General features: G+C 43.3%; 1 long non-coding RNA gene across 1 annotated transcript in view; it reads right to left on the reverse strand.

Annotated features, from left to right (window-relative positions):
• Positions 1–9306, reverse strand: part of LOC128474878 (uncharacterized) — a 152278-nt gene extending 142972 nt beyond the window's left edge. Inside the window, exon 1 of the long non-coding RNA XR_008346408.1 lies at positions 9184–9306. This is a non-coding gene — a long non-coding RNA (uncharacterized LOC128474878). The remainder of the gene's footprint in view (positions 1–9183) is intronic.
• Positions 9307–11522: the final 2216 nt, after the last annotated feature.

Raw genomic sequence — 11522 nt, forward strand, 5'->3', positions numbered from 1 at the left:
TTCCCTCTTTTGAAACAAACATCCCTCCTGTGATTTGTTAAATGCCTTTAAGGATTTCAAGTATTTTCTCCAAGCTTATACATATCGAGATCCTTTCCTGATCCTGAGCCTGCATTATTCGTATCTACAATGGTAAGTTGAACATTTCCTCTCATTGTAACTCATCTAGTACTCCTCAGAGAATTGTGTTGCTTCTTTACATGTATAGATACATATAGTTTATTGGGTTTGAATTGTGGTTTCAGCGTTTCACTTTATAAAAAAAAAAAAAAAAAAAAAAAGTTCTTGTGCCATTGTCTTCATCCCTTTTCCCAAGGCTGGTATCTCTTACTCTTCTAGCCTATCCTCTCTCATTGTTTTCCTCCTATTACTCTCTATTGTCTGGTTTGCAATTCACGTTTTACCCTTTTATGGCTTATAACTTTTTGTTGTTGAGGTTTTGTTGTTGTTGTTGTTGTTGTTGTTAGAATCTTGTTGCATCAGCATGAGTTAATATTCATTGTACATATTCCAGATAATGAAACATGTCACATAAATTATATAATGTTTTGTTCAGTATAGCATAGGCAATGTAATCAAAGTACAGATTTGAAACATAAGAAAATCCAAAATGCCCGTAAGTGCCATGTTAGATCAAGTTTGAACCATTGTATGGTTTATACACTTGCTCATCCTCTCCATCTGATAAATATGTGAGTGTCAGGGGAGTGTGTACCACAATATCTCTTAAGAATATTGGCACCTTAATTAAAGCAAAGTCTTTAACACTGTCATACTTTCTTGAAATAGAGCAGGAAATGATTGCAGCCCTTCCGTGAACTCTGGCTAAAGAGAAGACTTAGCCCTCCATTAAAGGTAAGCAGGGCCGGCCGAAGACTTAACGCCGCCGACGCCGGTGGGGGGCATTTTAAACTTCGCCGACGCCATAATCTACGATCCCCCCCCCCCGGTACTTACCTTTAAACAGTCCTGCGGCGAGTCGGTGCCGGCTTGTAATGCTGAGCGCCGGAAATTGACGTCACTTCCGGCGCTCTGCATTACAAGCCGGCACCGGGACCGAACAGGGAGACTCGCCGCAGAGGAGAGAGAGAGAGGGGTGCCGATCGGGTAAGCGAAAACCACTCGGCGCCCCTCTCTCTCTCTCTCCTCCGCTTCAAAAAAAATAAATAAATTTAAAAAAAAAAGGTGCTTGGGGCGGCAAAGTGCCGCCCCTTCTAAAATGCCGCCTGGGGCAATTGCCCCAGTCTGCCCCATTATAGGGCCGGCCCTGAAGGTAAGACCTTAAAATAAAAGACATTGAGAACGCATACATCTTCCCCTCTGTGTGTAAAGAAAAGTGGGTGTTGTTTTACAATATTTGTATTCTAATGGCCTTCCCCCACAGACGCCACCCTGAGCTGATTGCTTTTGGTGGCAATTGTAATAAAATCCTTTCCCCTAGATATACTCATTAGTCCCAAGGTGCCTTTTGGTGATGAGGACCTGCTTATCACAAGGTTGTAAGATAAGCATTTAGTGTCATTGTCTAAGACTAGATTTGGTGGAGATCTCATAGACAAGAGAGATATGTTTGGCTAATATGTCAAGCTGTCAAACACCCTACAGTTTCATTGGAACAGGAAAAGACCAAAATAGTAAAGCTTCTCCTTTAGTGTTTCTTCTTTCTAAAGTTATCCCCAAAATGCCTCCATGCTTTCAGTTTTTGAACTGTAAATGCAATAATTACATGAAAATATAAAATTCAGGTGACGCGCACAACCAGACGCCTTTCTTACGTCTTATTTAGCACAATACCCCTATCTTTAAATCGATGGGTACCAATAACTCAGGTGGAAATGTTAGATAAAAAATAATTTGTGCAAATTTTACCTCTCTAGCATTTTGAAAATGGTTCTATTGCTTTTGTGTTTACCAAGTAAAAAAGCAAGAGAGAGTGCCATTAAGGTTTTTGATGCTCCTGCATGGTCATCTAAGCATCGGGCTATTGTCTGGGCCAGTGCACTATTGGGTAAAAGAGGGCTAGATGGTAAGGCAAATTGCTTGCCTCAATTAGTGTGCGCGGCCTTTTAAGGTTCCTGATTAACTTGTTTTCTTTTTCTGCTTTACAAGCGACAGTGGTGTACTCTGTTGATTCCACATAGATGTGGCAGAGACCCTGACAGTGATGAGAAGACCTGACATTCTAGGACATGCCGTGATCCCTTTCAGCTGGTAAGACAAACATGAACTTGCGATCATAGGCAAGATGGTCTGTAGTTGTGCAAGCATTTGCAAAAGCGCCATTGTGTGTGGCTACAGAGTGTGGAACCAGCCTTTGAGTGATCCTTTCAACCAGTGAGTATGAACATGTAGGTTTTTTTTTATTATTGATTAAGTACCAATGCCGTCTGTGCAGCTCTCTCTCCATGTCACCCTGGGAGGAAGGGACACTTCCTCCCATCAAACAGTTCTGCTGCTCATAGTCCCTCCTCTTCCTCTTTTTCCCTTGCTACAACTGCTTCTTTGCCTCCCCGTTTCATTCCCATTTTGTATGCTTCTCTCTCTGCTTATTTCCATTTTGCGACCCCCCCCCCAATCTTGTTCAGTCCTCCAATACCTTCCCCCCCTGGAAGTTATAAGGAAGATACTCCCCTTTGCCACTTGTTTCGCCAAGAATTGCTTTTAACAACCCATACTGACTGCCCCTTGCCCATTCTCCCCTCTTTATTTAACATAGCATTGCCAATTTACTAACATATTTCCCCTCTATCCATTCTTTCTTCCCTTAACCGTCTGATCTCAGATCTCAGTGGCCATGTTACAGCTAAATGCACTACCAGCCTAAAATTGTCAGGTCTGTTACCCTTCTTGTTAAAAACTTGGATTCCATAAGATCCATTCGGCCCATCTAGTCTGCCTATTTTTCCTGATGTAAAGACTCTGACCTTAATCAAGTCCTTGATCTCGTCTTAGAGTGGGGATGGCTTTGTGCCTGCCCTGTGCATGTTTAAGCTCCCCCACTGTTTTAGCCTCTGCCACTTTTGCTGGCCGGGTTTCCATCCACTGTTTAAAATAGACTGTCTTCTATAACATCTAAACCTCCAACTCCTTTCTTTTTGATTATGACCTCTTGTTCACACATTTCTCCTCTTTTGGAAAAAAAACAAAAAACCATCCATCCCGTACTTTGTTAAATCCTTTGAAGTATTTCAATTTTTCTATCACACCTTCTCTCTCCTATAAGGTACACGTATTTAGTCTTTGTAGTAAATTGTTTCCTGCAAACCATTCACCATGGATAAAGCCGCCTCTTTGGAATCCATTTTAAAGGGATTTATGTCACTCTGCCAGCATCAGCCAATGAAACCATGCACCCCTCATAACTTGGAATCGGGCCTTCAGGGTGGTTGGGGTATTCAAATCTTACTGGAATGTGGCTTCCCTTTCGTGCTAACCTTTATTTCTTTTTCCTCTTTTGAGGTCAATGCAGGATGAGCTGCTACGTCGATTTGGAACAACTGTTGTGCCCTGGAGAACCTGCTTGAAATCCTTTGGCAACTCACAGATTGATGAGGAGCTGGATGAGAAAAGAATCTATGAGCCACATTATGCTTGTCAGAAAAGCATGTTATAAGTTGCTCCTCCATGCTCTACGTGCCATGAGTAAAAATGTTACAAAAGCTAAAATGCTGGATTTGATTTTCAGGGAGCAGGGATAGTGACATGGTTGGAAGGAGGAGATAGAGGCAGTGCCCGTTCTTGTTGTTGGTAGTAAAGTGGTGTTTTTCTGCTCCAAGTTGATGGCCACAAAACACTCCCACGTGATTTACGGTCCGAGGGTTCAGCTAACAGCACATACCTGTGGGATATGACAATATGACAAGCGGTGTGTCCATGAATTGCCTTGTCTATTTTGTCACATTAACAGCACACTGACGTGGCACATTAAGGAACTTCTCACATTTTTTATCTTTTATGGAAATAAAATGAATTATTTAAGTGTATGTATTTTTTTTTTTAAATATTCCTTTGGTTTGTAGTTTTCCCTGCAGATTGTAGGAAGGGCTAGCGCCTGCACCTTTAGAGGGAGGCTATAGAAAATGTTCATTTGGTTAGTGAACCTGGTTGTTGAAGCCTTCTGCTTTCCCTCCTCCAGTGTGAGGATTCGTGGACTGTTGCGCAAAAGCAAACAAAGGGGTTTCATTTGAGTGAATTTGCAGCTCTGGGCAGGATATGTGAATTGTTACTATAACAGACCACCTCAATATTAGAAGCAAGTCTGTGACAGAGACCTGATTTAAACGCCTTGACTTTGCTATACATTATAAGGGGCTATTTATTGGCTGGTCCTGTATAATGCATAGCTAAGTCAATGAGATGTCGCTGGAAAATCCCTGAACTTTTAATTATGCAGTATACAGGAGCAGCACCACCCTTCAGGTAAATTTGGACCATCCTGTCAACCCGCCTTCTACGGAATGCTCTCCAAATGACTGTTGAAGACTTTCTCACGCCCGATGAACCAAGACAGGCTTATACTAGTCAATCAGCAGCTGCCCCTCAGCCCTAGCCTCCTGATTGGTGGGTGGTGTCACCTGACCAGGGCTGATCAATTAGAGAGAAGTGAACCTTGGCCGGCTGCTGATTGGTTGGTGGAGTCAGCCAATCAGCAGCTGCCCCTCAGCCCTAGCCTCCTGGTTGGTGGGTAATGTCACCTGACCAGGGCTGACCAATGAGAGAGAGGTGAACTTGGGCCTGCTGCTGATTGGTTGCTGGAGTCAGCTGACTAGGCTCAGCCAATCAGGGGATGTCCCTCAGCCCTAGCCTCCTGATTGGTGGGTGGTGTCACCTGACCAGGGCTGACCAATCAGAGAGAGGGGAACCTGGGCCTGCTGCTGATTGGTTGCTGGAGTCAGCTGACTAGGCTCAGCCAATCAGCGGCTGTCCCTCAGCCCTACCCTCCTGATTGGTGGGTGGTGTCACCTGACCAGGGCTGATCAATCAGAGAGAGGGGAACCTGGGCCGGCTGCTGATTGGTTACTGGAGTCAGCTGACTAGGCTCAGCCAATCAGCGGCTGTCCCTCAGCCCTAGCCTCCTGATTGGTGGGTGGTGTCACCTGACCAGGGCTGACCAATCAGAGAGAGGGGGACTTGGGCCGTCTGCTAATTGGTTGTTGGAGTCAGCCAATCAGCAGCTGCACCTCAGCCCTAGCCTCCTGATTGGTGGGTGGTGTCATCTGACCAGAGCTGGGCAATCAGAGAGAGGTGAACCTTGGCCCCCTTATAGGGGGTATAAGGCATTTCTGGGAGGGGGCAGAGTGGCATATAAGGGGTTATAAGGCATATCTGGGGGGCAGAGTAGCAAGCTTGGGGCAGATGTGCATAACTGGGGGCAGATTGGCAAATAAAAGAAAATAAAAACAACAAATGCATTTTTCTTAATCATAGTTTTTATTAAATATGAAAAAATAGTTTTCATGAAGTACCGTATTTATCGGCGTATAACACGCACTTTTTTAACTAAAATATGAAGCTGAAACCCTACCTGCGTGTTATACGCCGATAAATCCTAGAGCCAGTGGCGGAACTACCGGGGTCGCAACTGCGACCGGGCCCTGGAGTTCTGCCAGTCAGGGGGGGCCCAAGGGGTGCCGAGCGGTTGCTGAAGACGACCGCTCGGCAACTCTCGGGCCCCCCTGACTGACAGAAATCCAGGACTCCTCTGCTGGCGGCCGCCACCTGCCTCAGCCGCCTGCCTCAGCCGCCAGCCTCAGCCGCCGCCGCCTGCCTCAGCCTCAGCCGCCTGCCTCAGCGCTTCAACTCCTGTGTTGGAAGCGTGAGGCGTTTGTCTCGGGTGCCGGCGCTCAGCAGTGAAGCGCCGGCACCCGAGAAAAACGCCTCACGCTTCCAACACAGGAGTTGAAGGTAAGTGACCGGGGTGAGGTTAGGGAGAGAGAGGGGAGATCCTGAGAAGGGGGGTTAGGGTGTGTGTGTCTGAGTGTGTGTGTCTGAGTGTGTGTGTCTGAGTGTGTTTGTGTGTGTCTCTGAGTCTGTGTGTGTCTCTGAGTCTGTTTGTGTCTGTGTCTTAGTGTGTGTGTATGTCTTAGTGTGTGTGTATGTCTTAGTGTGTGTGTGTGTCTTACTGTGTGTGTCTGAGTGTGAGTGTGTCTTACTGTGTGTGTGTCTGAGTTTGTGTGTGTCTTACTGTGTGTGTGTCTTACTGTGTGTGTCTTACTGTGTGTGTGTGGTTTCCCAGATAGCAGTGATTCTGATGAAGTTTTTTTTGTTCAGTTTTTTTGTTCAAAAATGGGGGTGCGTGTTATACACCAGTGCGTGTTATACGCCGATAAATACGGTAATATTTACTAGTAAAACTTTTTTCCTATAGGGTAGTCTAAAATTCAGGCTTTTTTTTCCCTAAATGAGTATTCAAATTTTGGGGGGTTGTTTTATAATCAGGGCCAAATTATAATCAAGCAAATACGGTATATATATATATATATATATAACGTTCATTCCAGCAGTTTACTTAGGTTTGTAGAAACATTCCTCTGTACTGTTCAAGGATCAGTATTTTTGTTTATTTCAAGATGGGGATTATGTCAATTTTGATAAAAGGCGACTTCATCCAGAAATGTCTGTCTTTTCTTGAAGATGGCCTGTCAGTTTATATATTCACCAATAGTCAAACGAGAAAATCTGTTTTGATTACCATGTCAGTGTGTGGCTTTGGGCAAGGTTAGAAAAAACATTAGTAGGTTTACAGTACTTCAGGATTGGCAACATGAGTGTGAATATGTGCACCTTTGATGATGTTGACTTTCTTGTTGGGATACATACTGAGACACTAAGAGCATAAACAATAACAATAAAATGGCATTAAATCCATCACTGGTTAGCTGGAGTGTCTGCCTAATTACTGTTGACCTAATGACCATATACAGCTAGAATAAATGCCATGTAATCTCTTCTGAATAACTTGTTTGTGTCTTTAATTTAATGGGGTTGTGTCTCAATTTATTAAATAACAACATCTGTATTATTAGCATCAGTTTAGGCCACTTCAATGGTGCTCTATAATGAAAAATGACTTTAGTGGTAAGTCATACACACCAATAAGCTATAAAACCACAGGAGGTTCATTTGGTTGTACAGGATGTGTTACCTGTGGACACATGATTTGTGGCTCCCACTGTTCACATCCTTATAAACAGAAACAAAATAAGATCAAATATAGAATAACATGTACAACTGATCACGTGGTGTATAAGGTTATGTGTCCAGGTGAACATGCATATATTTGCAAGTCTAAATTGATTAGAAGCTTTTTTTGGTACAACATCCTTTGACTTCACTTGGGTTTATTCCAATTGATCACATACCACCATTGAGAAGTGGAGGCAATAGAACACAAGTTTTGATTCAAAGAGAATCATATTGGATACTTACCTTGGACACACTGACTCCTCGGGGTCTTAATGAGAACTTGCCGTCATGGTGTTTTCTGTCTGTCAGATTGAGAAAGACCAGTGTGTCGAAACATTGCCTGTGTGAAATAAACTCACGTTACCATTTAAGTGCTGAGCCTCTGCTTTTTTATTTTGAATCATAGAAGCCCCAGCGGAAGTGCCGTTGTGCCGATGACAGCCTTTGCTGCTGCCAGCACTTCCACCGGGCTTCTATGATGGAGCACCGGCGTTCCTAGTGGAACTAAATGACAGCAGAGGTTGTCTACATGCAGCACGCAGACGTCCACCGTCTGGGGAAGCATTGGTAAGTCGGGGGGCACAGAGTGGCATATAGGGGGGTTAAAAGGCATTACTATAGGCAGAGTGGCATATAGGGGTAAAGAGGCATTTCTGTAGGCAGAGTGGCATATAGGGGGTTAAAATGCATATCTGTAGGCAGAGAGGCATATAGGGGTTAAAAGGCATTTCTGTAGGCAGACTGGCATAAAAGGGGTTAAAAGGCATATCAGGGAGGCAGAGTGGCATACAAGGGAGGAAGAGTGGCATATAGGGGTATAAGGCATATCTGGGGACAGAGTGGCATATAGAGGGGTATAAGGCATTTCTGGGGCAGAGTGACATATCAGGGAGGCAGAATGGCATATAAGGCATATCTGGGGGGCAGATTATATATAGATAATCTCACTTTAGCTTAGTGGGCTTGAAAGCGTCTGTCCTTGCCTAGGGGTAGACTTAGAATAGGAAGAAAATATGGTATAGCCTGAAAAAAGCTTTAGCCTGGTAGTAGAATAAAGAGAATGATAGATCAATCTTGCTCTTGTGTAAATTTAAAATAAAAAATATTGCTAGTAGTTTTACTAGCAGTTAGTGTATTATAATAGTTAACCTTGAGTTAATAACACCATTTAGTGGCTTTTGTTAAACAATTGATAAATAACTTGAGCACTTTGGTAGACTGCACACAACAGCACAGTGCAGTTGTGTATAGTTTTCATCAGTAGCACTGAAGAGAAACTTCCTGTACTTTTTTGGTCCTTCCTTCCTTCCTTCCGTGGGCAGCATTCCTTTCTTTCCTTGACAGCCAACTAGTGGTAGCCTGGTGTGTCTAAGCATGGGCGTAGGAACCGGGGGGGACGGAGGGGATATGTGTGAATGAGTAGGATAATTAATTAATCCATGCATGGATGAATTGTGTGAATGAGTGAAATAATGAATTAATGTGTGGATGATTTGCTTTAATTATTTGTGAGCTGGGCTGTTTGGGGACAAAGTTGGCTCACGCTGGGCCAAACCTTTTAAAAAAGACCCCACACTTTTATTAACCCCCTTCATGACAAAGCCCATAGGGGTTAAAAGTACCGTATTTGCTCGATTATAAGACAAGTTTTTTTCAGAGCAAATGCTCTGAAAAATACCCCTCCTCTTATAATCGGGGTCGTCTTATAATCAGACCTCAAATAGGTCTGACTATGAGACTAAGATCCAGATCCCCCACAGCGCTGCAGGGGACCTGGATCCTCCTGTCTTATGCCCCCATTTTATACCCCCCCCAACTTTCCGGTGCTTGTGACTCCCCGGTGTAGTCCCCCGCTTGTGACTACACGCTGCTCCGGCTACACACCGGGGAGTCACAAGCACCGGTAAGTTGGGGAGGGGTTAAATGGGGGGCATAAGGCATTTCTGTAGGTCACTGTGCCCCATGATATGCCTTTTAACCCTCTATATGCCACTGTACCCCATGATATGCCTTTTGACCCCCTATGTGCCACTCTGCCTCCAGAAATGCCTTATACCCCTATATGCCACTCTGGCATTTAGGGGGTTAAAGGGCATATTATGGGGCAGAGTGGCATATAGGGAGATATAAGGCATTTCAGGAGGCAGAGTGCCATATAGAGGGTTAAAAGGCATATCATGGGGCACAATGGCATTTAGTGGGTATAAGGCATTTCTGGGGCAGATGTGCATAACTGGGGGGGCAGGTTGGAAAATAAAAGGAAATAAAAACAAAACATTTTTCTCAATCATAGCTTTTATTAAAAAAAATAGTTTACATAGTTTACATGAATTAACATTTACTGGTAAAACTTTTTTCCTATAGGGTCGTCTTATATTCAGGCTTTTTCTTTTTTCCTAAATTAATATTCAGATTTTGGGGGGGGTCGTCTTATAATCGAGCAAATACGGTAAGTAACACACCAAAATTAGACCAAAAAAATCAGTAACAATATTTTAAAAAAATAAAAATATATTAACAGCAATCACAATCCGATCATGCCCAGGCATACCCAGATTCCACCATGTACTGGCTGACTTAGCATGATAGGAGTGTGATTGCTAACAGTTTCCGTGCGCATCGTGAGGGAGCAGGATCGGAGGTCTGCATTAACAGACCTCCCACTCCCTGGATTGACTTTAGGCCGGTTAGAGGGAGATCCTTGATCTCTCAGACCAAGCCTGCTCCTCTAGCGGCGGACATTAGTGTCTCCGGCGTGGTGGCACCCCCCTGATGAGCAGCACCCGGGGCGTATACCCCCCGCTAGGTACGCTACTGCCTAGATGCACCCACCCGGACCTGAGGTTCCAAGCACCAACCAGCAAGGAGCCTCCCACCTGTTGTTACCAACACTGATCATACCACCTCATTAACCCCCCTAGATACATAGTAAGATGAGGCTCTAAGACTGTGACAAACTCAACAACTCCCAGAATGGCCATTTAAGGGGAGGTAGGGAGGGACACAAGGGACACGTAACCTAGGTATGCTTTCTAAAAATGCCTCCCAAGCTCGGGAAACCATCACTTTAAATAACCTACCACTTAAACTGCTCCCCTAAATCTCTAATTCCCGCCAATAGCCTATCCTTAGTCTGTATGCCAGTCAAGGCCAACTATAGCCCAATCTCTGCCAATACCCCCTCTGCGTGGACTTCAATACTGCTGCTCCAATCCCTCTTTTTTAACTGTTGACAGTGTTTTCTCTTAAGTGTTTTTTTTTATTTAGTATGCTTATCACTTGAAGTATTTCAATCAAACGATAAACATGAGAACAATAAAGATGCACACAGGTGTCTTTTAATACAGAGCTATTTGTGTAAAAATGCAATAAAACATAAAATTTGTCTAATTTAAATGGAATGTGATTTGCCTCGAACCAGTAAAATGTCATAGAAAAAAAATATATTCCTCTTAATTATGTAACAGGTGTCTGGGCTTTGAGCCAAAAACAGGTTGTGGTTATTTTTCAAGAGAAAGACGAGTCATTTGCACATCAGAAAAAATATTTCAATTTTACATTCATTTTAATGTGTTGTTTTGGGGAGGGGTTTCAGTTGAAATTATATGGTGGGGAACATAAGAGTGCAGTTTAATATTGCACTTTGGTTACCTTTACCAGCATTAAAAAGTAATTTCTGTATTTATTTACTTATGCTAATAGTTAAGAAAATTTGAAAAATGTTGATAGATAATAACCCTAATAACCCCTCCCCCCAAAATAAATAGTCCCTGAGTAGACTGATCTTTTATTTTCTTGTCTATAGTTTTTTTGTCTGTTTTAAATACATTTGGTATTTTATACAAACCAATGTACTATTTCATTGTAGTTATCGTAACTTCAGCATAGGGGGGATTATTCACTAAAAAGGGAGTTGGCAGGTGGGTTTACAGATTTCAACTCCCCAACTTGATTATATCTGCTTGAAGGGCGCTAGAGTCCAGCATGCTCTAAAGGTTCCGTAGTGTAATTGAGCCTGTTGGGGAGATGAGAGATCTCTCTCGTAACCTGCCCATTGAGCAGAGGAACAGAGACTGCTGCTTCCCCAGACCTGCTGGCCAGAATACACCACAGTAGATCATGAAGGAAGTTTCAATTCACTAGCGGCCTAGTGCAAGTGGAATCGGCTTCCAGAAAGTGATATGCATGTGACAGATAGAAAACTGCCTTAAACATAATAAAAGGCCACAGAAATAAAATAATTTTACGTTTTACTATAGAACAAATAGATCAGCCTTGTTTATGCAAATGGTCTTTATCTTAGGCCAAATTTCGAATTCATATCTCTGCCTTTCCTT

Source organism: Spea bombifrons, chromosome 2 (assembly GCF_027358695.1).
Source record: "Spea bombifrons isolate aSpeBom1 chromosome 2, aSpeBom1.2.pri, whole genome shotgun sequence".
Lineage (NCBI taxonomy): Eukaryota > Metazoa > Chordata > Amphibia > Anura > Pelobatidae > Spea > Spea bombifrons.